The sequence below is a fragment of the Ambystoma mexicanum genome, chromosome 5q (genome assembly GCF_040938575.1).
Source record: "Ambystoma mexicanum isolate Mex_15411 chromosome 5q, UKY_AmexF1_1, whole genome shotgun sequence".
Classification (NCBI taxonomy): Eukaryota; Metazoa; Chordata; class Amphibia; order Caudata; family Ambystomatidae; genus Ambystoma; species Ambystoma mexicanum.
Genome location: NC_090933.1, coordinates 797585012 through 797610210, shown reverse-complemented (window position 1 = coordinate 797610210; position 25199 = coordinate 797585012).

Sequence of the window (25199 nt, the reverse complement as noted above, 5' to 3'; positions counted from 1 at the left end):
TGGTGGAAGATCTAGAAAAAGTAGATTTTTAGTGCATATCAGAATTTAAGATAGCTGGCCTCCTGGTGAAGACAATTTGTGTATTTTGTATTTGTATTTTATTATATTTATATAGTGATTTTAACCAAAGCACTTCACAAAGAATAATCAGCAGTACATTAAAATAGCAATAGAAAGCGGTGTTCGGAGTCAACCAGTAACAACAGATGATAGACGTAAATGAGTTTTTAAGGAAGAGCGAAATAGAGAATGGGAGGTGATAGAGTGGAGAGATAGAGGAAGGAGATTCCAGTGGATGGGGGCAAGAAGTTGGAAGGATCGGAAGCGGGATTGCGCACAGGGGGCACGAGGAACATTAAGTCGAAAAAGACCAGCAGAACGGAGAGGGCGAGAAGGAGAATAGAATGAGAGAATAGAAGCAAGATAATCAGGGGCAAGACCATAAAGTGGTTTGAACACTAGACAAAGGAAGTTGTATTTTAGCTGAGAGTGAAAAGAAAGCCATCCGAGGGAATAAACAGAAGTGGAAATTGAGTCTCGGTAAGAGAGCCAACAAAGTGAGCGAATACAAGCGTGATAGATTGATTTGAAAGGGAAAATACGTGAGCAGGGAAGACCAAAGAATAAAACAGAGCAGAAAAAGAGTTGAGAAAAGACTAATGAAGAAACCAGAGGCTTAGTGGCATGAAAAGTAAGAAAAGGGAAAATGTAGCATCTTTTGTAGAGATGGAATCGACGGGTATGTGAGGTGGGAAAGATATGATGGCCAAAGGAAATATTAGGGTCAAAGTAAAGACCAAGATTGCGAGCAGTGGGGGAGAAAGAGAGATTAGAGGGAGGAAAGGAGATAGAGGGAGGAGGAGACAGGGATGGAAGAATGTTAGCGGGAAAGAAAAGGACTTTGGTCTCTCTACGGACTATGGCGTTTAGAGTAAGAAAGTGAGAAGTCATCCACGAGTTGATGGCAGTGAGGCAAGATGAGAGGGTCAGATGGATGTCAGGTGTAAAATATGAGAAGGAAAGAAAGAGCTGAGTGTCATCAGCATAGACGTGGTGTGTTACTCCGAAAGATGAGATAATAGGAGCGAGAAAAGAGGTGTACAAAGAAAAAATAAAAGGACCAAGAGCAGACCCAGTTTGTGGAGGGAGTTCTGGGCTCTCGCTGGGGTTACAGTCAAGTAGCACCCTCTCCCTCATAGACAATTTGCATCTAGGAATGGCCAACAGTTTCTGTGAGCTAGATTGAATGGTGTGATTGGATGGAGGGGTAGTAAAGACTGAATGTAGATGAGGTGTGTGTACCCCATAGAAGTGGGTATCTAGAAGGAAATGCAGTCCTTACCTGGGAGGCAGTGGAGTTGATGAAGGAGGAGTGTGGCATTATCTCTCTTCAGCCTCCTGTGATGATTTTTGTAATTGTGTTCTGTAGAATCTGAAGGCATACTTATGTTTAGAGTCTGCATTAGAACATCACGTATTAGTTAGTATGCCTCCTTTTGTTCAGGACCTGCGAGAATAACAATGATATATCTAGTTAAGACCACTATCGTGACCTTTATACATTGGGCATCTGCCACAGCATAAGGGAAACCCATTTTTTGGCATTAACATCTACTGTTGAAAAACAACCAAACCTAATTTCAAAGTGCTTCAGCACGTTTGGAGTCATGGCCACTGCAAAATCATATCATGGCCTATTTGTCCTTGAGTAATATCAAGGGCAAGTGGCCCAGCAGGTCAGATGGTGAAGGAGCTCATACATGACAATATACAGCTAGCCCTGGACCATGGGCTATTGATGTATTTGCATAAGAAGATGGCTCAGTTTTGAGCAAACTAGCAGCTATGTACATGACCTGTCCTGCATATAGGGTACCTTCAGAATGTGAGTTCAGTTTATCTGGGTCACTAATAAGCAAAAGGAGGACCAATCTGTTCACTGACAGTGGTGAGAAGCAGACAGTTTTGCACATGAACAAACATCTGCCGCTGAAAAATGATCTGGCTTCAGATTCAGAGTCTCCAGCCTGAGCTGACAGATGTTTAACCTGCAATGTGCCATGTTCACATTTAGATGTAGACAATGAGGAAGGAGGAATTGTACATTGCACTTGAACACACATATTTTGTCAATTTTGTGGAGATGCTTCATGGTCACAATGAAGTTGTCAATCAAAAGTTAAATGTGTCTGTTGCTGCTAAAATCATTCTAACATTCCATTTTGGGTATGCTTATACTCCCTGAAAGCGGATTATGAGCTCCCCATTGATGACTTTTAAATAATGCCCACCATCGAATGAAACTAGAACTATCTGATTTACTTTAAGTGTGCTAGTGCAAGCCAATACATGTTCATTTTCTAGGAGTCTGCTCAGTGTTCATGAAGTTTTTCAAGCAACCCACACCAAAAGTACATAGCCTTAGAAAATACCCTGCAAGATGCAATGTGCAGCGTGCACGCAATCAAGGTGAAAAGAGAGATAGATGCACATTCAATAAATGTTTATTCAACATATTATGATTGTAAAATCAGCCAAACAATATCAGAAACACGATAGAGAATCCATGAACAAAACAATCACAACAGAAATGGAATTCCCGACATGTACCAACCCCACATACATACACAACACCACATGTGAACCAGTCACCATTGTATAAAATAGGACAAATACTGCTAGGCTATATTGTTATATGTACAAACCTAATTCATGGATCATAAGTAGAATTAGAATTATCATGGATGGGTACAGAGTCCACTCTTTTTCACAGTACTATTGAAGCATTCTTCAGGGTGGGGACATAGGATTAATTAGCCATATTAGAGAAAGGACTCTTAATCAATTAGTACAAATTCCATCATGAGCATTGCCAACTTAAATTGCGGCTATGTGAGCCAGTCATTTGGGGGTCAGCATTCCTTAGGTCATATCATATGACTGTAATGGATTTGTTATCAATCAATATTTTCATGTTGAAATATGTTAAGCCTTCTAAAGTTAAACAAATGACCTAATATACTATGTAACTGATGTTACGTGTATCCAACAGTGTATGATGCTCGAATGCCCATTTGTTTGCATCTTGCAGGGCAAGTAGGCTGCCTGGGCCTGCATTGCTCATGGATAGAGAAGGAACTTGTTTGGGTCACCTCAGCCTGTAATGAATTGTAGATTCTGCTCACTAAAGAGTTAATACACTTACCATGTATGAGAAAAGTGGATAGGCGTTTGTTGCTGGGGACTGTTTATTTAGTGCCATTAACTGTATAGACATAAATGGGAGGCCAGTGTGAATTCCTCTTGTTGTGCTTGTGCCACCCTAGCAACTATGTTAGTTAAACCCTGTTTCGGGCGCAAAGTATGCCTCTTACCTCCGGATGCGTTTCAAAGGCATATGGGTGTTCTCTTGATAGACAGTATTTATTTTGTGTCTTGAGCTGTACAGACCTAAGTAGGGGCTGATGTCAGTGCCTTTTATTATATTATTTTGCCGCCATGTCATCTACATACGTAAAGCCTGAGTTGGGGCGTAGGGTAAACCGCGTACCTTTTGTATGAATTTTATGAGTCTGACTCGCGTTGTTATGGGGTCTCCACTGTTTTCTACTCTGCAGGGACACCACTGCTATGTAATTCTAGTTTGAAATAGACTATACTGTGCTGTTACATAACTAACGGTGCTAGGACTAGCGCAATCTTGGAAGTAAAAATCTCTGCTTTGACTCTGTACATGGGCGCGACTATTGAGTAACCCCCGGCTTGAAGAGACTAGATCAGACCCTTAACTGACTAACTGTACATATGCTGGCACAATCTTGGAAATAAATAATGCTTCCTTGACTCAAAATATTAAGTGGGTCAGTAGACATCTTATTTTAGGCCAGAAAAATGTGGAGATAGGCAGTGCATCCAAACATGTTCTAGTTGGAATAGCCGATTGACCATGGACAAATCATGCACGTCATGTTTAAGGATGTCTCTCTCTGTCCAAGTCAGGTCATTTTCTGTATGTTGGAATTCCCCAAAATGTTTTATTAATGGTGATTCTGCGTTCTTGCTTAGTATTTTCGATCTATGTTCTGTGATCCTGATGGAGGTCGCTTTGAAAGAGATTCCTATACATACCTTGTTAGATGAATAGGAAACAATGTAGATCTCATAATTAGAATCATAGTTTTAGAATTATTTTAAAAACCATGAAAGAGTCTTATGTCTGAATTCTTTCTGTTAGGGAGAATTCTCAGAAATGTGCTAAGCCCCTCCACCTTATAGACCCCCAGCAATTTAAATGCATTTTGAAGAGTTGATTTTTTTAACCTGGAGAGAGTGAGACAATTTTTCCCACTCTCTCACATATTTTAATGTGAATTCTGATATTTGTGTTTATTTTGGTTATGGAGCCTGACAAACTCCATAGGCATCATATTTTACATTGTGTCACACAGCAGCTTCAGTGCCGTGGCACAGGGAAGTCTTTCAGATTTCCCAAAGGTTTAAAAACCTTCTCTGGGATAAACTGCTGTTTCCCAGAGCAGTAAAGTGAAATTGACTTTGCTTACATCTGTAACTTTCTAGACCCAGCACACACTATCTTACAATAGGGTACTGGAGGGGTTACATAGTATCCCCTGTGTCTAGCTTCTCATGTAAAACATTTTATGTTACCCTTTTCTCACTGAATGGCTGGTGGCAGTGTTTTCATTTTAACTACCGTGGTGTGCATTTACCGCGGACTGCATTCGCAGCTGCAGTAAAGCACCCAAGGGTGCCATTTTTGTCCAAATGACCCAGGTCTTCTTTTTTCACCATTTCTTTGTGGAAAGGTCCTTCTTGAGATTTACTCTGCACGCCAAATCAGGTTTGGTCCCATTGTTCATTTTGCCTTTGGCGGGATTCACGAGTGAAGCCTGCCTCTGGCTCCAGTGTGTCTGGGGTGGGAAGGAAGTGAAGGAGGTGCCCAAAACTCCCTGTGCTTATTCTCCTAGGAGACACAAATGTACTCTGCTGGGTGACTGACAGCTAGGCTGGAATGAATGGGAGAGAAGTGAATAAAAGGCAAGGCTTTTGGCTTGGAAGGCAGAGTCGACCACTGGAATAAGAACTTGAAGAGGATGCTTGCTGCAACTCCTGGACCGTTGGTTTGCCCGGTGAAGCCCTGCTGCTGTGCTGAAACTCCAAATTTGTATCGTCAGGGAAGCCCCTGCAAGGACGACTTCTCCCCTTGAGTTGGTGAGACCAATCAACTCCAAAGAAAGCCACCTGGTTATCCTTCTCGGTGCTGGTTGAATTTCAACAGAGTTGCTGCTGGAAACCGTATAGCCAGGGAGAGGAACACAGATTGTGTGCGTTGCTTTTAAGTTGGCCAAGAGCTCCAGGAAGATCCTCTGGACTCCCAGTAAGCAGGACTGACCGAGCCTGAGCCGCCTCAACAGAGTGCGGGACCCCAGAAGCGAGAAAAGTCCATGTCAACTGCCAGAAACCGTAGTGTTGCTATTTGCGGTAGTCGCGAGGAGCTGAACCACCAAAGTGCCACTTGTTGGAAAGATTGCCGGTTGCAAGTGTAGACCATCCCATTGCAGTGCAGGAGTCCCCACAAGTCCTCCCTCTTGCCCCCACATCTGAGGACCAGGAACAGAGAGATCTGCAGATCTGCAGAGCTGCAGAGGAACAGAAAGTCATCTGCTGCACTTTTTCTTCAACACAAAGGTACTGTAAATTCTGAGAGAACTTACCTCTTATGGTAGAGTTGCTTGCATCTTCTACTACTCACAAGTCTAATTGACTTGTGGCCCTACATTTGATTCTTCTTTTCTTCTTTTCTTCAAAGACTTTATATACTTTAAAGACGTTATATTGAATTACTCTGATTAGGGGATCCAAAAGTATTTGTCTGCTTGAGAATAATTGTGATCTCTTGTTGTTCTAATAACCTTTTCCTTTTACCAACTTCTAAAAGTATTCTAAATTGCAACAGTAAGATATTATTGTCCCCAGACCCCTAGCTATTAAAGTCAACTGAGTGTGTAGGTAGTGTCTGTGGACAATCCCAAAAGGGTCTTTTCTGATTAAGAAACTAAGCCCCTGATTCATGGAATTATTTGCACGTAAAACGCAGATTTGCGAGCAATTCTGCCCAAAAATCCCCATACCCCAAACAGGGATTTTCAGGCAGAATGGTGCGCAAATCTGCATTTTACACGCAGATAATTCCATGAATCAGGCTACAAGAGTGTACAGTATTGAAGTGTATGTGTGTGTTACTTTTATATTGCTCCCTTCTGAAGAAGGCTTATTCTAACTGACTAATAAATAAATTAATAATTGTTTATTCAGGAAACCTTGTGTTTAAGAGTTTAATTGAATGCTTGTCACTGTGAATCTCTGTGTAATTCCCCTATAGCTCACATTGACCCCTCTTGAGATAAGCCTGGCTGCTCAACATGCTACCAAAACTGTGTAGCTCAAGCTTATACCAAAGGTTAGGTTTCCTATACCTGTAGTCAGAGTTGTGTGCAGTGCATCCAAAAGGTACTGCATACAAACATTGTCTAACACTCTCATCCTACTTGTACAAGTCAAGCCACACAATTGCCACATGAGTAATATCCAACCACTGAATATAACTGTAGATTACAGCAGGCGGCAATGGTAATATTGCAGCGGAATGGAGAGTGCCTTCAATCTACAAGTTGTCCCTTACATTTTAAACCCTCTTGACAGTAAGACAATGCCATTTTTCTATAGGAGAATTGCTTCCATTGCACAAATAAGTTTCTGTTTGTGAGTATTCTGAAAACATGTCTTTTACTGTGGCATGCACATAGAATTACTGAATGCAGTAAATCTTTTAAAATACCTAATGTATCTTGCTCTAATGTATATCCCCACCCTAATATATTTGCACAAATATTTTTTTAAAGGAAACTAACTTTTTTAATGTTTGTTGTGGGACATATAGAAGCTTCCCTTCAATGCAAAAAATACACTTTCTTCAGGGAGACATCCATAGATAGAGAAACGGTTGACATCTATAATTGACATGTTCTCACCCTCCTAGACAAAAAAAGGTCCAAATGACCCTTCTCTAGAAAATGAAGAATGATGGTTGAATGTTTTTAAAAATATTAAATCATGTTAAAAAATAATGCATACTGATTATCAGAAAAACTGCAGCCATAACAGCCAACTTGCTAGTGGAATTCTTTAAAATGATCTGTCATGTTCATCAAATATGTGTTTTCGAATTTCTCCATTAACAAGCTTAAACGGCTCTCCATGTGCCAAACTCTATTTTTTCTGCTCGTTATAGCAAGCTCTCATGTATTATAATTCTTCCTGGATCTTTCTTTGTGTACTATCTTCCCTTGTTTTTTCAGTCTGGCTCTACAGCGGCTTAACTCCTATTTTACTGCTCAGACTTTTCCTGACTTCTGGGGCAGTAGCACCTCTTACCCTCACCCTCCTCTCTGTGATGTCCTCCAAGGTTCTGTTCCGAGTCCCCTCCTTTTCTCTATCTGTAAATTCCACTTACATTTCTTATTGAATCCTTCAGTCTCCTGTCATTTCTACGCCAATGACACCCGTATCTTTTTCTCTTTCTCTCACTGTCTTCGCTCCCATGTTTCTTCCTGTCTCCAAGCTATCCATTTGTGTATGTCTTCCTGTTAACTTTCTCTCCATGTTCCTTTTCTCCTCATAGTGGTTCAACACTCGCATCTGTTATTTTCACCTCTTTAACCTATGCAAAATCCACCCCTTTCTTTCCTTTCATTCAACGAAGATCATCATTTTTTCCTCTATCATCTCACTCCTCTTTCTTCAATCTTCAACTCTGCACTATATCTCCTCTTTCATCTTCCTTATCGGTCCTGCCTTAAGCACCCTCTTCTTTCAATGTCCCATCTTCCTTTCAATTTTCAACTTCTTTTCAATTTCTTTGCATTGTCTGCAAATGCTATTGTGGTCCTGCTGCGCCTTATTTTTCCACCCTCATGTCATCTTATACTCCTTCACACTTTCTGCTCTCACCATGTTCATCTCTTATCCTTCCCTGTGCTCCTTCATTGTTTTGTTCACGCTCTCTTCTGGCGCCTAAATTATGGAACAACCTCACTCCTGACATCTGTGCTTCCCTCTCCCTTCATATCTTCTGCTCTCATTTTAATGCCCATCTATTACTGTCACTTGTTTCTGACTAAAACTTTGAACATTTTCTTTTATACCATTGTTTTACTATATTGTAAAACTCTTTCACGAAAACGGTCAATAAATGCAAATAAAATACAAAATGCAAGAATACACATTAGCAGCCAGGATAGGGGATGCAACCAATCAGATTCCTCAGAATGTGGGTTGAAATCTCTGATCTCAGTCCACATTCCAAAGAACCAGAAGGCAATCTCCCCGCCCCAGGCCACCATTTAAAAATATATAAATATATTCCTCTAAACCCCACCTCCCTCCATTTACCTTTTGGCAGCAGTGGCACTGGCCGCTGCCCTCAGCTGCTCCCAGCCACCCTGAGCACTCCAGTTGGTCACCATGGAGAGTGAAGAGGGGCTCCGTGCGGGGAAAAGAAGTGTAAAAAAGTGCCACCGTGGATAGAAAATGTAGTCTATTTTCTCTTTCCGTGGCAGCCATAGTAAACAAAGAAAATGGCCACCATGGAAGGGGAGACCGGATTATGCATAGTCCCATCTCCCTTTCCATGGCGACCATTGCAGTAAATTGAAAAAAGTAAACAAAAAAATGGCCGCCATGTTAAGGGAGAAGGGACTATGGTTAGTCCCTTCTCCCTTTCCATGGTGGCCATTCCGGAATGAAGATGCTATCTGGACCGGAGCAAGCTGCACGCTGTTGCATGCTTGGGATTACCATGCAGTAAGGTTCGGAATGTAGCCAATCACAGGTAAGTCCTTTTCTTTGCTTTTCACTCCGGGTGCTAATTGCGATTAATGCATTTTTCTACTTGCAATATCAGCAATAGTTCTAAGTGAAACCTCTAGTTGCCAGACACTTTTGTGAGTGGTCTCATTGTTGTTTACCACCTTATTAATTGCTTCTTTCATTTTATTGGAATAAAGCAGTAACATTGTGTTGAGGAGAATTTTCAGAAATATGCTAATTCCTCTCTAACTTAGAGATCCCCAGCACTTTTGCTGGACGCTACGACTTTTTAATTTTCAACCTGGAGACAGGGAGCCCTTTTTCCCACTCTCTTATGTATTTTTCTCTGATTTAACACTGCGTTTATTTTTGTTTTTGGAGTCTGACAAACTCCATAGGCATCATCTCTGCATTGTGACACACAGCACCCTCAGTACAGTGGCACAGGGAAGTCTCTTCGATTTTCCAAAGGTTTAAATACCTTCTCCTGGATAAACTACTGCTTCCAAAAGCAGTAAAGTAAAATTGACTTTACTTACAATTGTAACTTTCCAGAACCAGCACACACTATCTTACAATAGGGTTCTGGAGGGGTTACTTGGTATGCCCTTTGTCTAGTGTCTCATGTAACATGTTTATGTTACCCTTTCTACAGTTAATGGCTGGTGGCAGTTGTTTACTTTTTACTACCATTGTGTGTTTTTACCGCGGGCTGTGTTCACAGCTGCAGTAAAGCACCGATGGGTCACCATTTTGTGAAAATGGCCTCGTCTTCTTTTTTCACCATTTCTTGTTGGAAAGGTCCTTCTTGAGATTTATTCTGCACGCCAAACCAGGTTTGGTCACTTTGTTCATTTTGTCTTTGGCGGGATTCACAATTGAAGCCTGCCTCTGGCTCCAGTATGTCTGGCAGGGGCAGGAAGTGAGGAAGGTGACCGAAACTCCCTGTGCGTAATCCCCTTGGTTACAGGAATGCACCCAAAGGTGATTAGCCAGCTGGCTATCAGGCAAAGACAGCCACCCTGCTGTGTGATTGACAGGTAGGCTGGAATGAATCAGAGAAACCTGCATAAAAGGCAAGACCACTGGACGAAGGAATACAAGGAAGAACTTGGAAGAATGTGGAAGAGATGCCTGCTGCAACTCCTAGACCGTTGGTTTGCCCGGTGAAGCCCGGCTGCTGTGCTGAAGCTCTGAATTCACCTTGACTAGAGAAGCCTGGAAAGGACAACTTCTCCCCTTGAATTGGTGGGATCAATCAACTCCAAAGTGAACTTGTTTGGACATCCTCTCTGAGCTGGCTGTGCTGCTAGTGCTGCTGCTGCTGGAACCAAAGTGCCAGGGAGAGGAACACCAAACAGAGTGCATCATTTTTAAGATGGACCCGAGCTGCTGTAAGATCCTCCAGATTCCTAGTAATCAGGATTGACCAAGCCAGAGCCACCTCAACAGAGTGCTGGACCCCAGATGCAAGGAAAGTCCAGAGTTGTATCCATGAGACCGCACTGGTGCTATTTGCTGAGATGCGAGGAGCTGAAACCGCAAAGTTCCGCTGAATAGAAGTTGGTCCTTTTCTGCGACTGACCATCCTGTTGTGTTGTAGGAGTCCCCAGGAGTCCCCACCCTTTTCCCCACGACAGAGACCCAGGAACAATAGGATCTACAGAGCCACACAGGAACAGAAGCCAGCAGGAACCATTTCTTCTAACCAAAGGTACTGTACAGTATAAGAGAACTTACCTCTTGTCTTGTAATCTTACTTGATCTCAGTTGAGACTTATCTTGGTTATCTCTGTAGAGTTGCATGCATCCACTACAACTCACGAGCCTCCCAGCTTGTGGCCCTACTTTGATCCTACTTTTTCTACAAAGACTTCTAAAATAGTGTGCAAGACTTTTACTTACCTACAAGAAGTGCTTCAGCTCACCTAGATTTTTGCTCAATTGACATTGGCTGGCCTGCCTCCCTGAATGACTCTTCTCTCCTCTGCTTGTGTCTTACCTTCCCTCCAGGAAAGGGTTAATGTACTTTGCATTGGGGGGTTCAAAAGTACTTACATGCTTCTGAATATTTGTGTGATCTCTTGTTTTATTCTGAAATCTCTTTACTTTAACACTCATCTCAGTATTGCTCTAAATGTATCAGTGATTTATTAATGTCTGGAGTGTCCTAGTTCTTTAAGTCGGAAGTGTAGGAAGTGTCTGTGTGCCATCGCAAATGGGTATTTGCTGATTAAGAAGTGCATATACATCAGTGCCTCAGTGCCTCAGATGGCGATTTTGCTCTAATGGCCCCATTTCTCCTCTTGTAGGTAATTTGTCACTTGCCTACTGGAGCCCTCTTTGGGGGCATATTATAAGGTGATTAGGTATAAGGTATTAGAATACAAATCATACTCTGGAAGTGACTATGCAGCTATACAGCATTTGCCATGCCACTCTATTCTACTCTACACTATGTCCTGACTGCATACCTTATCTGTGTGCTCTCAACCTGTGCATTAGCAGAGCATTTGAACACATGCACTTGCACTAGCCCAATGGCTCACTCACTCACTAGCCTTGAGTGAGTGAGCCATTGGATTCTTTCTCTACTGGATTCTTCAGTGATCTTCAGTTCAGGGTCCTCAGCAGTCACACTGATTTCTCGCTCTTTCACTGGCCTCCAGGCTCCAACCCCCAGATGCCGAGCCAAGCACCACCCACAAGCTCCATCCATCTGTGTTGATTGCTGCTTTGGAGAAAAGGAACTTCCACCTTGGCCATATCTGTATTGTTCAGCTGTAAAGACGCACTGCCACTTCTAACAGCCAATTGATCTGCGTATCCCATAATGAGTGGAAAGGTTAGTCAGGTGTATACATTGGGGGAAAAGTCCAGGAGGGATTTTAAACATATTATGAAATATAGATTGAGTCTTCTGATCTATCTTATAGGCATAGGCTAGATGTCTGTACAAACATGTGTTCTAATATTTTTATACTGTAAAGACTTAAATATGTTTTTCATGAAGCAAAATACACTGTATCAGCACTTGTTGGGGGCACAGTTATGTTTCAACTCTAAACAGTATGTGGATCTCCCAATGCTGAATAGTGAGAGTTTATTCTAAGAGTTGTTGGATTGTGCTGAAATAGCCCCTGTAATACAAATCTAGAAAAGCCAATGTGTTGTGACTCTCAATAATTCTCATTATAGTGTAGCATTCACCAGCAAGGTGGTCTCTAGGTTCTAGAACATGTGGAATGGTGACAAGGAATGAGCGCAGTCAATTATTTTGCAAGATCCAATGTTTTAGATATTACTGGAAGTGTAGGGGATCAGGGTTCTTCTTAATGATCAAGCATAGTAGGCTCTGGTGTCCAGATGACAGAGTGATTTGTTGACTGTTGGATGGTGAAACCAGAAGTCGATGACAATCTGAGTTTTCTGTGGAGAATGTCTTGATTACATTTCAGGGAAAGGAAGGTGATCCGTCTTGTTGAATGCATGGTGTGTGTTGCAGAAGGATTTAATGGCAGTACGTGTGTTTCCTAGGAGCCAGTAGAGAGTGGACATAAGAGGAGTCACATGGGCATCTCTCTTAAGCTGGAGCCTGAGATGAGCAACCATGTTCTGCACCCATTGGAATCTGCTAGTAATACAGAGAGAAGGCCAATCTATGCTCTGTTTCTAAAGTCGAGTTTAGGGGAGAGGAAGCATTCATCACTATGACTCACTTTGTTTTTTAATATTGATAAGTATTGGGGTTAAGGCCCAAGGAACAAAGACCATATGGAAGGCAGCCAGAGATATATGTGGTGATTTAAGATCAGGATCTTGTTTTAATTGCTATTCTGTTTCAGCCAGTTGTCATGCATCCAGTAGTGACTGGTGCATGGCAACATTGCAGGTTATCACAGGTAGAATTAAAAGTTCAGTTCTGTCTGACAAAGGTTTGTGTGTCATCATCATAAGAACAGAAAGAAAAAACAAATATATAGATGAATTGAGCAAGTGTGTGGAGGGATGAGAGAGAAAATCACTCAGGCAGCAGAAAATATATAATTTGAGAAGGGACATGAGCCAGGATAGAACAGATGCTGAGCGTTTAATTTCTGAGAGGCAGGATCGTGAGTGACTGTAACCAAATCTGCAGATAGTTAGAAGAGGATTACGATACCTATTCCACTAACTTCAACAGAATACACACTTCATCCAGGTTTGATTTGATGATAGATTGCATGAAGCAAAATGGGCTGAAGCTGGCTGATATACTCCAGGTTGGAGTGGTGATAGTGGCCTGCACTGTTTTTTAGTATCTTGGCTGGAAAAGGAAGATTCAAGATTGGTCAATAGTCTTTTGGGACCAAGTTTTCCAAGAGGGTGTTGGCAGTGCCATTTTTAAACCAGATATATAATTCCTATTAAATAGTAATTCATGAAATGGAGAATATGGTTGAAGAATAAAAGGGAGAGTAATTTAAATAATGAACAGGGGCATGGGACGGAGGAGGAACTTAAGTTACCTGATTTTGGAGAGTAGAGAGAGAAGATTGGGAGTGGAGCTATGGAAAAAGGGTGGGAGTTTGATGAGTTGTGGGCTGAAGACTAGGTGTGGCTTCAAAGAGGAAAATATGAAGCAAATGGAATGAACTTCATCAATAAATATGGAGAGCAATTCACACATATGTAGGGTTGGGTGAGATGCAGATTTCAAAGGATTGGAAAGCTCATCAGAGACTTCGCAGATATATTTGGAGCTGTTAAGGAAATTACATCACCTTCAGAAGGAGAGGACTATTTTTGCGTGCCAAATTAGGATGTCGTGGCACCTGAGGTGGGAGAGGTAAGCAATTTAGAAAAAGGGATCATACAACAGAAGATAGTGTGCGGTGGATGTAATGCCATACAGCAAAGAATTAGGAATCAGGCAGGCAAGAAATTCAGAATTCTATAGACAAGGGGATAGAGTACACAGGAACATTTTTCCAATGTCTAGTGAGGAAGGAGAAGGGGGATTGGGATTAGCAGAAGAGGAATGGTGGTGGATTGAAAAGGAATGCCAAGTGATAGAGACAGTGTTTTGACTGAGAGATGGCTGTGGTGAGCAGTAGGTCAACAGTGTAACTCTCCTTAGATGCATGGGCCTAGGGAACAGTTGTTAAAAGTCAAGACAATCCATATTCTAGAGGAAAGTGCTGGAGGCTGAGTTGTGCTAGTCAAAAAAAGGTTTGAATATTCTGTGATGGATGAGTAGTCAAGTAATCGTATCTACAAGGTTCAATTGTAGGTGTTGGCATGATATGCGGGGTTATAGATAATTTAAATGTGAAATTTGTAGAAGGGCAGAAAGCAGCACTTGATCATGAGACACACCAAGAGGATGGGCAGGGTAAGGATGATAGCAGCCACAGGTATTCATTGTGGAAGTGCGGTTGGAAAAGTGTGGTTGCTGCTGTCTCCCTGTCCGCCACTCTGCCCATTTGGTTTTTTGGACTCTAAATCAGCACATCTTATTTGGATTTCTCTGTTGCAGAAGGATGCGTGCCATTGGATAATATCTTCGGTACGCACTGTGTGGACTTTATGTTGACCTTTGTGCGAGGAGTACAGTTCTAAAGTGCTAATGTTAGTAATGTTAGTCACAAATGCTTGTGCATTCGTGTAATTGTGTGACGTGAGTTTACACCTTATCCTTTGTATTTTTGTAGAACATTGCCCCGCCTACTGTCCCAGCAGCCTTATCACTGCCAAACCCGCGCATTGGTGTGCGCGCATTGTGGAAGTGCAGTTGGAAAAGTGTGGTTGCTGCTGTCTCACTGTCTAGCGAGATAGCAGAGTAGTGGGGACGGTCCATCTGCTTGAATTTACGATTTGGTAAAATAGATTGTTTCTTTCTTGTGCATGATAATGAAGTAATATACTTTATCTACTAGCATGCTGCCCATATCAGTCCTAAGAGCTAATATAGGCATGCCGGAGCGTGGCAATGTAACCGCCAAAACTTCCACCCAGAGCAGAATTTCAAATTTCCAGCCACGTGTACCGCGCACAACACCACTGCGGTCGGCCTCCCTAACAGCTGATATCAGAATGTTCTGCACTGATGGTCTAGGCAATAGCGGAATTGACAATTCCGATGCACAACCTCTACCAGTGCAGATAATATCCCAAGGCAAAAGTAGTTTGTTAGAACAAGAACCCAAGCTTGTACAGGAAGGCATAAATTCCATCCAGAATTCCAATCCGAATGACTCAGTGAGGGAAGCTAAAAATGTAGGAGCTGATACAACTTTAATCACTGCATGCCTTTTTCGAAGACACCCAAGATCTGGAAAGCCAACTGGACAAAGAAAGCATACTGAGACCAGTTCCATATACTGTTTTAGCCCAGAAAAGGCTACGACCGGCGAATGATCAGCTAACCATAGCAGTTGAGGTTGATGATGACGACCTAGACTTTATGAATATCTCCAACAAATCCCATGAAAGTGGTCAAGAAGTACTTTACATCTGTTCTAACACAGGGGATTTAATTCAGTTAGATGTAGGGCAAGGGGTGGAAAGTATACCGAAACATGATTCTAAAATCATGTTGCCAGCCCCGGTCAACAACATAGACCAAGATGATGTCAGAATTAAAACACCCATAATCATTGACAAATCTCACATACATTTTGTGGACAAATGTCTGTCCTTTATAGCTCCTACCCCCAGACGCTCCAGGTTTGACCCTACAGAATGGGAATCAGAGTTTTTCATACACACTAGCCAACAGGGGAGATACTCCTTCCCTGAGGCCCCAGCCCTGAACCACACTCTGAGTGCCATGAATACTGCACTGCTAACTGTGGCAAAGATATATGAAATCTTGGATAGCAATGTTACCAAACAAACTGAGTATATTGAACAGCTATTGATACTATCAAGTGCATTTCCCCATCAGGGTTCTCAGTCGGATATAAGATCTGAACAAATTAATCATCTGACTATCCAACAAGGTAGAAGTGTCCAGAGTCAACAACCTTCTACCATGAATGAAAATCAAAGTATACTTGCATCTGCAATCGTGAATCCTGACCTGCCAATTAGGCAGGTTCAGAATGACATATAAACACAAGAACAGATTCTTCCATGCAAAATTGTCAGAATGGTACAAGAGCAAAATACAGAGGCAATGGAACCCACTGCTTCCGACAGCTTTATTGTCATTTGTGAACCAGCACAAGATACAAGTGAGAAAAACATATTTGATGTATTCTCGACTGCCACAAAAAAAACAGTGTCCTTTAAGGCCCATAGCAAACAAAACCCAGCAAAAATGGTGTCAAAATTAATCCAATATGGAACAAAACGCAAGAACAAATTGACAAAAACCAAACCAATAAGATATGTTCAAATACTCACAACCGAGCAAAAAACTGACAGTCTTCATGACTGCCGAAAAGGAAATGCATCAAAAGTAAATCAAATGGGTCATTTGGCATACAAACCACTGGATGACCTGGTATCCTTCACACAAATATCGACCATGGGCAATCATGCAGTATTGGGACAAGGAGAAACTGTGCCAAAAGCAATGAACCTTGGCCCGGTCGAAGGGCAATTGGGAATCATTGGTACTACTGGTAGTTCATCTGAGAAAACAAATTTGAGACTCAAGTGCCAGTGATTCCTACAATGCTGGATATACAAAAAGAGAAAACTTGATTCTCTTAAATTTCCAAAGATTAACATAGGACAAAAGGAGGGGAATATACAAACCATCGATACACTCCTGCCAACTCATTCTAAAGATAATAGCACTGATGTAACTTCATTAATCAATCAAGCAGTGCAGATGCAAGCTGCAAAAACAGTAGCTGAGGAATTTGCAGTTCCATCGATGCCCTCCATGCAGGAATTATGTGATGAAATCAGGTCCTCTATTGATGCCTATGTGGTGCAGAACATCGCTAAAAACCCAAGTGAGGACCAACAACAACCTACGGTGAAAATGTTCCCAACAATCACCACACTATTAAAGGGGCCTCAAATACTGTCTCTGAATAATCTTTACTATTCGGTGGCTGGTCAACCTCAGTTTGCCCAAGTGAATAGTAAAGAGACCTGTGGGTCACATACAGAAATAATGGGTCATCAAACTTCAGAAAAAAAACCTAACTTCAAAGAAGACAAAAGCATGAGCCAATATTGATGAATTATAAAATGCAGAGAATCCCCACACAAAAGATATGACTTGAATAGAACAAGCATTTTGAATATATGTGCAGAGATTCCTGACCTGGCAAAAATAACAACAGTAGATATTGATTTAATTGAATTTATTAGCCATAATAATCTTTCGGAAGCCTGAATGCACATCCGCTCAACCTTAGCAGCTAGTGTGTTTTGGCAAGCCAGCATGGCCCTATTTGACATGGGGTTCATATTAATGCAGGACATGGTCCCCAGTGCACAAATGGTAAAGGGGCAGAAGTCGCAAATCTTCAACGCCAACAGTAAAGAATCCCAAGAGATCAGTCATCAAAGGCAAGTGATGAACTCATAACAATCCTCACTTAGAGAAAGCATGAGTCTGATATCTTGGAATACAAGAAGTCACAGACACCTTACAACTGTGTCTACTGGTGACCTAGTGGGGTGTGATATCATTGCTCTTCAAGAAACCTGACTCTTGTCACCACCAGTATGGGACTCTCATGTGATCATATTGTCCCCCGCCACAAAACTTTTTTTGGGTCGCCCGAAGGGGGGTCTGCTAATGGCTGTTAAATAAAGTAGAGGTTTCTTGAGTCAGCTTTGCCCCACTCCCTCTGCTACTTTCCAAGTGGTTAAGCTTTGTAGTGGAAAATCGAAACTAGCAATAATTAATATCTACTGGAGTATCAAAACGTAAAAATCTGAAGAATTTTTAGGGCCAATTAATCACCATGCTCGATGCACTTGTATTGGATGTAGGAATTATCCAAACAATTGTGTTGGGAGATCTCAACCTACATCTTTATCCAGGTACAGATACCGAGTTGACTGGTAATAAAGCCACATGGTCAGCAATCATGGCAGAAAGAAATGTCATAATGATAAATGGAAGTGTTTCCGGGGACATACATCCCACCTGGCAAAGAAGCTACATAAATGGACTACATAAATGTTAACATGTCTTTTTTTAATCAGTTTAAAACCCTTGAAGTCATACATACAGAGATGAGTGACCATAACAAATTATGGCTAACCTTTGAACTCCCTTTACCAAAAATGAGTATGGTAACAAATTAAAACATATCAGATGCTTTTGTAAATAACCAAGGCAACAGGCTACAATGGTCAAGATTGAAGCTAATTAAGCTTGACCTAAACCTTAACAATCTATTCCATAGGACAGGCACGGAAAATGGGGGTGATTATGTTCATGCAATGCAGATGTTCAGACAAGTGACATTACTAGATAACAGCATTAAGAATAAGCATTGCCACGCCTTTGATATTGAGCTGTAGCACAGGAAAGCGCAATTAAGGAGCGACATTTGCCACCAGAATATAGTAAATAGTGTGGATAAAATCATAAAGATAAAACATCTAAAACAAATGTATAAAGGTTGGCTTAAAACCAGGAAATTCATACAAACCCAGAAAGATGGTGAACAGATGCTAAGACAAATTATCACAAAGTCTACAGCTGGCATCTGGTCCCTACTCAATAAATTCACAGTAAATCCACAAGTGGTGGTGCAAACCAACTCAATATCAAGCAAGGACTGGCATGCTTACTTTCAGGATTTGTATCAATCACCTTTCTCTAATATGAATATGAATTTTCAAGTAAAGGACACGAGTCATGATTTTTCGTTAGATGTGGAAGACATTGAAACATGAAAACATTGCATAAGCAGATTAAGCACTTACGGTGCCATGGGCGCAGATGGTTTGCATAATGCCATGCTTAAAAAATATCCAGAAGAATGGGCTGCAATTTTGCTTCAGATATATGAGAATGCCTTTAAAACCGGTAGCATTCCTGATAGTTGGAAGAAATCAATCATACTCCCAATCTTCAAGAAAGGTAATAGAGAAGACCCCAGATCTTACAGACCGATAGCCTTATTGGACTGTCCTAGAAAACTATTTGCTAGGCTATTATTGAACTCATTCAATAAATGGCTGGACACTCAGAACATATGTGACCTGTTTCAGACTGGCTTTCTGCCGGGCTTAGGCAAACTTACTAGTATAATAAAGCGAGCTCGCCAGCACAAGCAAGAAATTTATATTGCATTTATTGATTTTAAGATGGTGTTTGACGCCACCCCAAGAGAAACTTGCAGATGCTGGATGCCCTTGGTTGATACAGTTATATTCAAATACCACTATTCAAATAAGATTAACTTATGATGGCCTATTAACGGATCCGATTAAGACCGCCCGGGGTCTAAAGCAGGGATGTTTGTTGGTATCAACCTTATTTAATTTTTTAATTTCGGATGTGAGCAAGGTCATTGAGGGAACAGCCTAGGATTATGGGGACTCAGGTGAAATGGCTATTGTATGCCAATGCCTATGATATGGCCCTTATGTCTCAAACCCCAAAGGGCTTGCCTACATTACTTAATGCATTAGATGTGTATGTGCCAAAAAATTGCATAATCATTAACATCTACAACATCCAATTTGGCACACGAAAGCAAAGAATGTCCAAATTGCAAAGGCCTTTACAAAAATGTGAAATCTCAGCGGTAACATCATGCACATATCTAGGCACAAGTATCTCTAACTAATGAGAAGATAACACTTATCATCAGCAAGTAACGTTGGAATTGCAAACATCAGTCTCGCAAGCACATATCATCAAAGCAAGGTTTTGTAGATTCTCATTAATGCCGATAATAACATACTGCAAATTATAAGTAATACCAGATGCAATGTATGGTGTAGAAACAAAACCATGGCAACCTTAAAGCCATTGGGTGAGCAAGGAAGAATGGTATTGGAGACACGTGTTAAATCTTCACAATTCAGAAACATTACCTATCATAAGACACGAGCTTCGTTTAATTTCCCTATCTGCCATTTACAAGTGGAAGTTATGCTCGCTTTATCGTAAATGCCTCATGGGTAAATCAGCCACAGATCTTTTGATTATCATAGCCACCTATTTGTTAAACTCGCTAGACCCATTTCCTAAACTCTGGCGCTTACGAGTGCAAAAGGTACTCGACAGGGCGCTAATCGATGCAGCATTAATGATTGAGAATCCAGATAGAGCTAAAACCAAGATATGAGAAATAGATTGGATTAAAACCAGAACTGCATGCTCCCAATACCAAAAACTTAATTGCAAACCCTTTTGAGATGAAATGTTATAATGAGGTTGCAAACTACCTGGTGAAATTCCCGACCTCGCAACATCGAGATGACTTCCTGCGGTTTTGTTTATATGTCTAGTTAACCAGAGAAGTGTTGTATAAACACAGGATTCTTGATAGTTTAAATGGGAGATGCCGGTTTTGTGATCAAAAGGTAGAAACCCTAAAACATCTGTGCGTAGAATGTATTGAATTAGTGACACAAAGATCTCTTCATTACAAACATCTATTTGAAGATTATTGTGACATGACAGCTGATACATTTTGGGGTCTGTTGTTTCATACTACAAGGAAATCATTGCGATATGCCATACTATATTACCTAAACCAGCTAGGGTTAAAGGACAAGAAAACAAGCTTGAGGGAGTAATGCCATTCTGATGTCAATGGAGCTTTTATGTCTGCATCATGAGTATTTTACACAAGAATGATACCTTCCTCTTTATCATCTGGAGACTGGGTACATGTACAAAATAGATATAAAAAGATGCATTTCTTTATGGCAGAAAGCAATGCCTCTTCCCTGCCTGTTAGTCCGTTTTCGAGGACGATGTTGAAGTCAGGAGGGATCATCTGTGTCAGGATAGTGCTGCAGCCTTCAATGAGAAAAGTTCAATGAGGTTGAGGATATCCAGGTTATCGTCTGATAGCAGGATGCCAATCTCGTTGTTGGGTTTGGGGGATGAAAGGGCAAAGAGGTGAATGTGGCTCAGTTGCTTAAGAGCTAAATGTTTATGGATCCTGGTGGCATGGATGCTAATACTATGTAGAAGATTAACATTGGTGAGTTATAACAATGTTAACTAGCTTAAAGTAGGGTGACATGCTTTGGGACATGAAAGTCATGCTTGCAGAAATTGAATTATTGAAACAGTGGTATTTCTGAGAATATCTAATCTAGTGACGGGATTCGAGGCAAACAATTATATATAGCTTGTATGTCGTAGTGCTTTGTAGCAAGTAATGATTAAAAAAGTGTGTTTCTTTCTAGACAAATCTGGCTAATCATTATTGGGTTAATTCTGGCATTTTGTGTATTTAGGTGGCAAGGACCTGTTACATGAACACATTTGTGTAAGCAGTTCCCCGTCCTCTCATTTTCCTAATTTGCCATGCCATGTGCAAAAGGAAAGGGTAAAAAGGTGGCATACACGTATCCTTTAGTACTCTGCCATACAAATTGAGCAAATTCTACCTGCTATGTAAGAATGGCAGGCTGCAATTTCAACAGATTCCTATGGATTCATTCTGTTGTTGCAGGTGCAAAAAGACGGCGGACTCCATAGGAATCCCCATCATTTGCGCCAGCATGAAAATATACTCTGGTGCAAATGCTGGATTTTTTGCTTGGCGGAGAGAAAGCTGGCGGTGTAATCATAAGTTACATCCACCCCTCCTCTACACCATACAAATGATTGAAAAAGGGGTGCGATCTGAATGAAAGGCATAAACGCCTTATTCAAGGCTTTTACGCATTTCGTTTACATTACACCCAGCTCAACATGAGCTCATATGTGTCTACCGACACCTTGCAACAGATCTCTTTTATTGTATTCCTCTCTTTCATTTTATGATTCTGGCTGACTTCCTTTTCTTCTTTATTCTTCTTGTTATGTAGTTAAATGTCTGTCTTTCTAACAGAAGAAGTATTTTGTATTTCACTTTACTTTTATATGTACTGTCTTTGCTTGTCCAGGTATTTCAGAGTGATGATTATGTTCTCTATCAGTCTAGAATGAGAGATCTGCAAAACTGTAGTCAAAAGAATTAAAAATCAACAAAAAGATTTGCGAACACTGTGATAACTGATGTGTCTTTTATCTCATTATACCACCTTCTTAACATATTATATGACCAGTATATTTCTATAAACACATTCACATCCTACAGTATATGGGCTGTTAAGGATTTCAATCAGGCAATACACCTGGGTCTCAGCCTAGCATGCAATGCACATATGAAATACTTATTTATTGTGTCTATAGGTTCAATATTCTGAGTGATATACCACTTATATCACACCCCTTCTCAAACTACCCCCAGGTCACAATGGACAAAGAATCAGGCTGGTTGGTAAAGGTAATATTTATTTATTTATGTATTTAAAATTCAAATCAAACACAAGTTTTAATATATATGGGGCAGCAATCACCAATATGGTGACAATACAAATAAAAACGAAAGTAAGGCAATTGAATTCACTTTTTAGCAACACAGAATGTAAAACACACAGAAAAGAACAGTTTTGGCTTGTGAAGAGATAGTGCTTAGGTTAAGATTTCCCCCTGCAAAGTTCTTAATTCACAAATGAGCAATTCTACACAGATGTAAGTAAGCAGCAGATATTCAGGAATATAGAACACTGTATAGGGTTTCAATACAATCTTCCCTCCACAAACAAGAGAGAAAACTTTTTTGGAACATTTACACTTTTAAAATGACAGTTAAGAATGGCTTGGTGAAACAATGAAACGTGTGCAAAAATCCTTAAATTGACATAATTTCCTATGAGAGCAACAGTGAACAGGTCCTAACAGACATAAGCTATAATATGAGCAACAGAACACACTTTAAATCAAAAAGGAAGTTTGGAAATACTTTGAAGGGGAAAACACACGTGTAAAACCTTTGCAAAATTGCAAATTTGCGCCTAAATTTCACTATGCGATTTTTAATAGAAATGGGTCAAATAGACTGTTTTGGGTTGTGGATGTAGCTACAGGTCTTAGGTTTAACTAAGAGTTGAAATTAAGTCTCTAGCTATACAGTTGAGGAAGTTATGCAAGTTTGAATGAGAGGCGTTTTTGAGAAAAATGAACAGAGAAAAACAGAAAATCGGTTTTAAATATGACAGGTTGTTTATATTTGAACTATATTAATGCTAAGAAAAAGTAGAATTCCCCCCGGGAATCTCCACAGTTACACAAGGCCGATTGTAACCCTTCACGTGGAGGATACTCTGTTTTTCTTTTATGGGAATTACTTTATTTAATCCAAATCACTAATGGCTTATGGGCTAGTAAATCAAATGAGAGAAAATCAGCGCTAACACTAGGGATTACAAACAGGGTTGCAAGGATGGTTCTGACAATATTAGCGATTCTTAAGTTAAAGATGGGATAGGTTGAGCGATGGGGATAGGACAAGGTAAGACAAGATATGCTATGGTTTACTTTGATTCCTATTTATACTTACAGTCCACTTTAATTTAAGATTGGACCGTCAGGTTCTGGTCATCACCCATCGGGTCTATGGACAGCAGGGCACTTCTGGTGGGGTGGTCAACTGGGCGGTTCTGGTCAATTGGACTGGCACCTCAGACTAGATTGACTTGTCCCTTCTTGTCACTGGACATTGTAGATCAGCGGGATGGTGAGTTTCAGCAAGCAAGCATTAATGGTAGTAAGCCAGACTGGATACAAATTGCTTCCCTCAAGTTTGGGATGGTTCAGAATTTAGGCCTACCTGAAAAGAGTTCAGCAAATGCTGAGGCCTTGGCTTGGTAAAGAAATCTGGAATCAGTAGAAAGATGAAGAATTCAGGAACAGGATGAAGAAGTCAGGAACAGAGCGTCACGCAGAAATCAGTATGTAGTCAGAAATCAGTGTGTGTCTGTGTGTTGAGGTTCCCTTATTTATCATGCCAAGTGAAATCACTGGTAGAGGCAGACTTACAACCCACACCCCCAAGGCTTTGATTGGCCAAATGCACAGCTCCCTCCTTGCTCCTTGCTGGTAGGATGACAGAAATGGTTGTCATATTTTATGATGTGGCTTGGGAATCTTGACCTAGTTATTTGGACCAAAATCTAACTTTCCCACAAATACATATTTCTATAATCATGCCCTCCAATAAAATCAGACACATACATTACATATTTTGTGGGTTACATTTACCTCTAACTCCCAAGTCGGTAGGACCTGGCGTTGTCTTTCTATTGAATTTTGTCAATTTTTATTATAAAGGTGTTGCCTAACAATTCCTAATTCAGTACATACATGAGCAATCACCCCTAGTCATGGGTACAAAATATTAGATTTTCAGCATTATTAGTTTTGGCGCAATTATTCTTTTGGCGTAACGTCAGTTCCTTACCAAATCTTCAAATGTCTATCATAGATTCAGATTTCAATGTATGTACTTTTCCTTCCTGTACTTATTTTTGCCGCCAAGGTAAATGCCATGAAGTTATGTGGCAAAATAAGCAAATTAACTCCAAAATCACAAGTCAGGGTTTTTTTTTTCTTTCTTCACAAGTGAGCAAATGGCCAGTCCTTTGAAGTTCACTGAGAAGCCTCCTCCACATCCTGCCCCTCCTCTGGGAGGATAGGTGTCCAAGCTTTCTATTTTCTATTGTCTGTGCCTGAAGCAAAGACGAATGTCTAATGAGGGCCTTTGTTCTGAGTATGCAAGGCCTCCCCATAGCAATTAGGCCTTCCTGCCAGCAGTGAAATGTCAACCTGAAGTGTCACCATTTCCCAGGCTGAGGATTGTCAAAGCAGAATTGTAGTTTTTTAAAATAGTTAATCAACTCAAGACTGGGTTAACTTTAAGATTCACCTACATCTTTCATTAAAACACATAAAATGAACACAGTTTATCAGTGGATTTTTACATTAGCAATCCTTAATCATTCTGAAATAATTAAACCTTTAAACAAAACATGCTTTTAAAACAGGCATTTTGCACTTTCTTCATGGAAAAAGACATTAAACTGAGTCCTTTTAAATCCGTTTTTCCTATGCAGCACACACATTTTATTCAGCACCAGTTCCTTCCTCGAGTGCTGGGATTTGTTTTGCAGTCTGGATATATGTATCCAGCCTTTGTTTAAAGTTTCTGTCTGCACAGTTGAAATTGTTACAAGTTTGCCATTTTAGCCTCATTTTTCCCTTGGAACTGAAAGCAAATGTTGTTGGGCTGGTTTTTCATGAGATACATTTCTTAGCTGCTGTCAGTCAATGA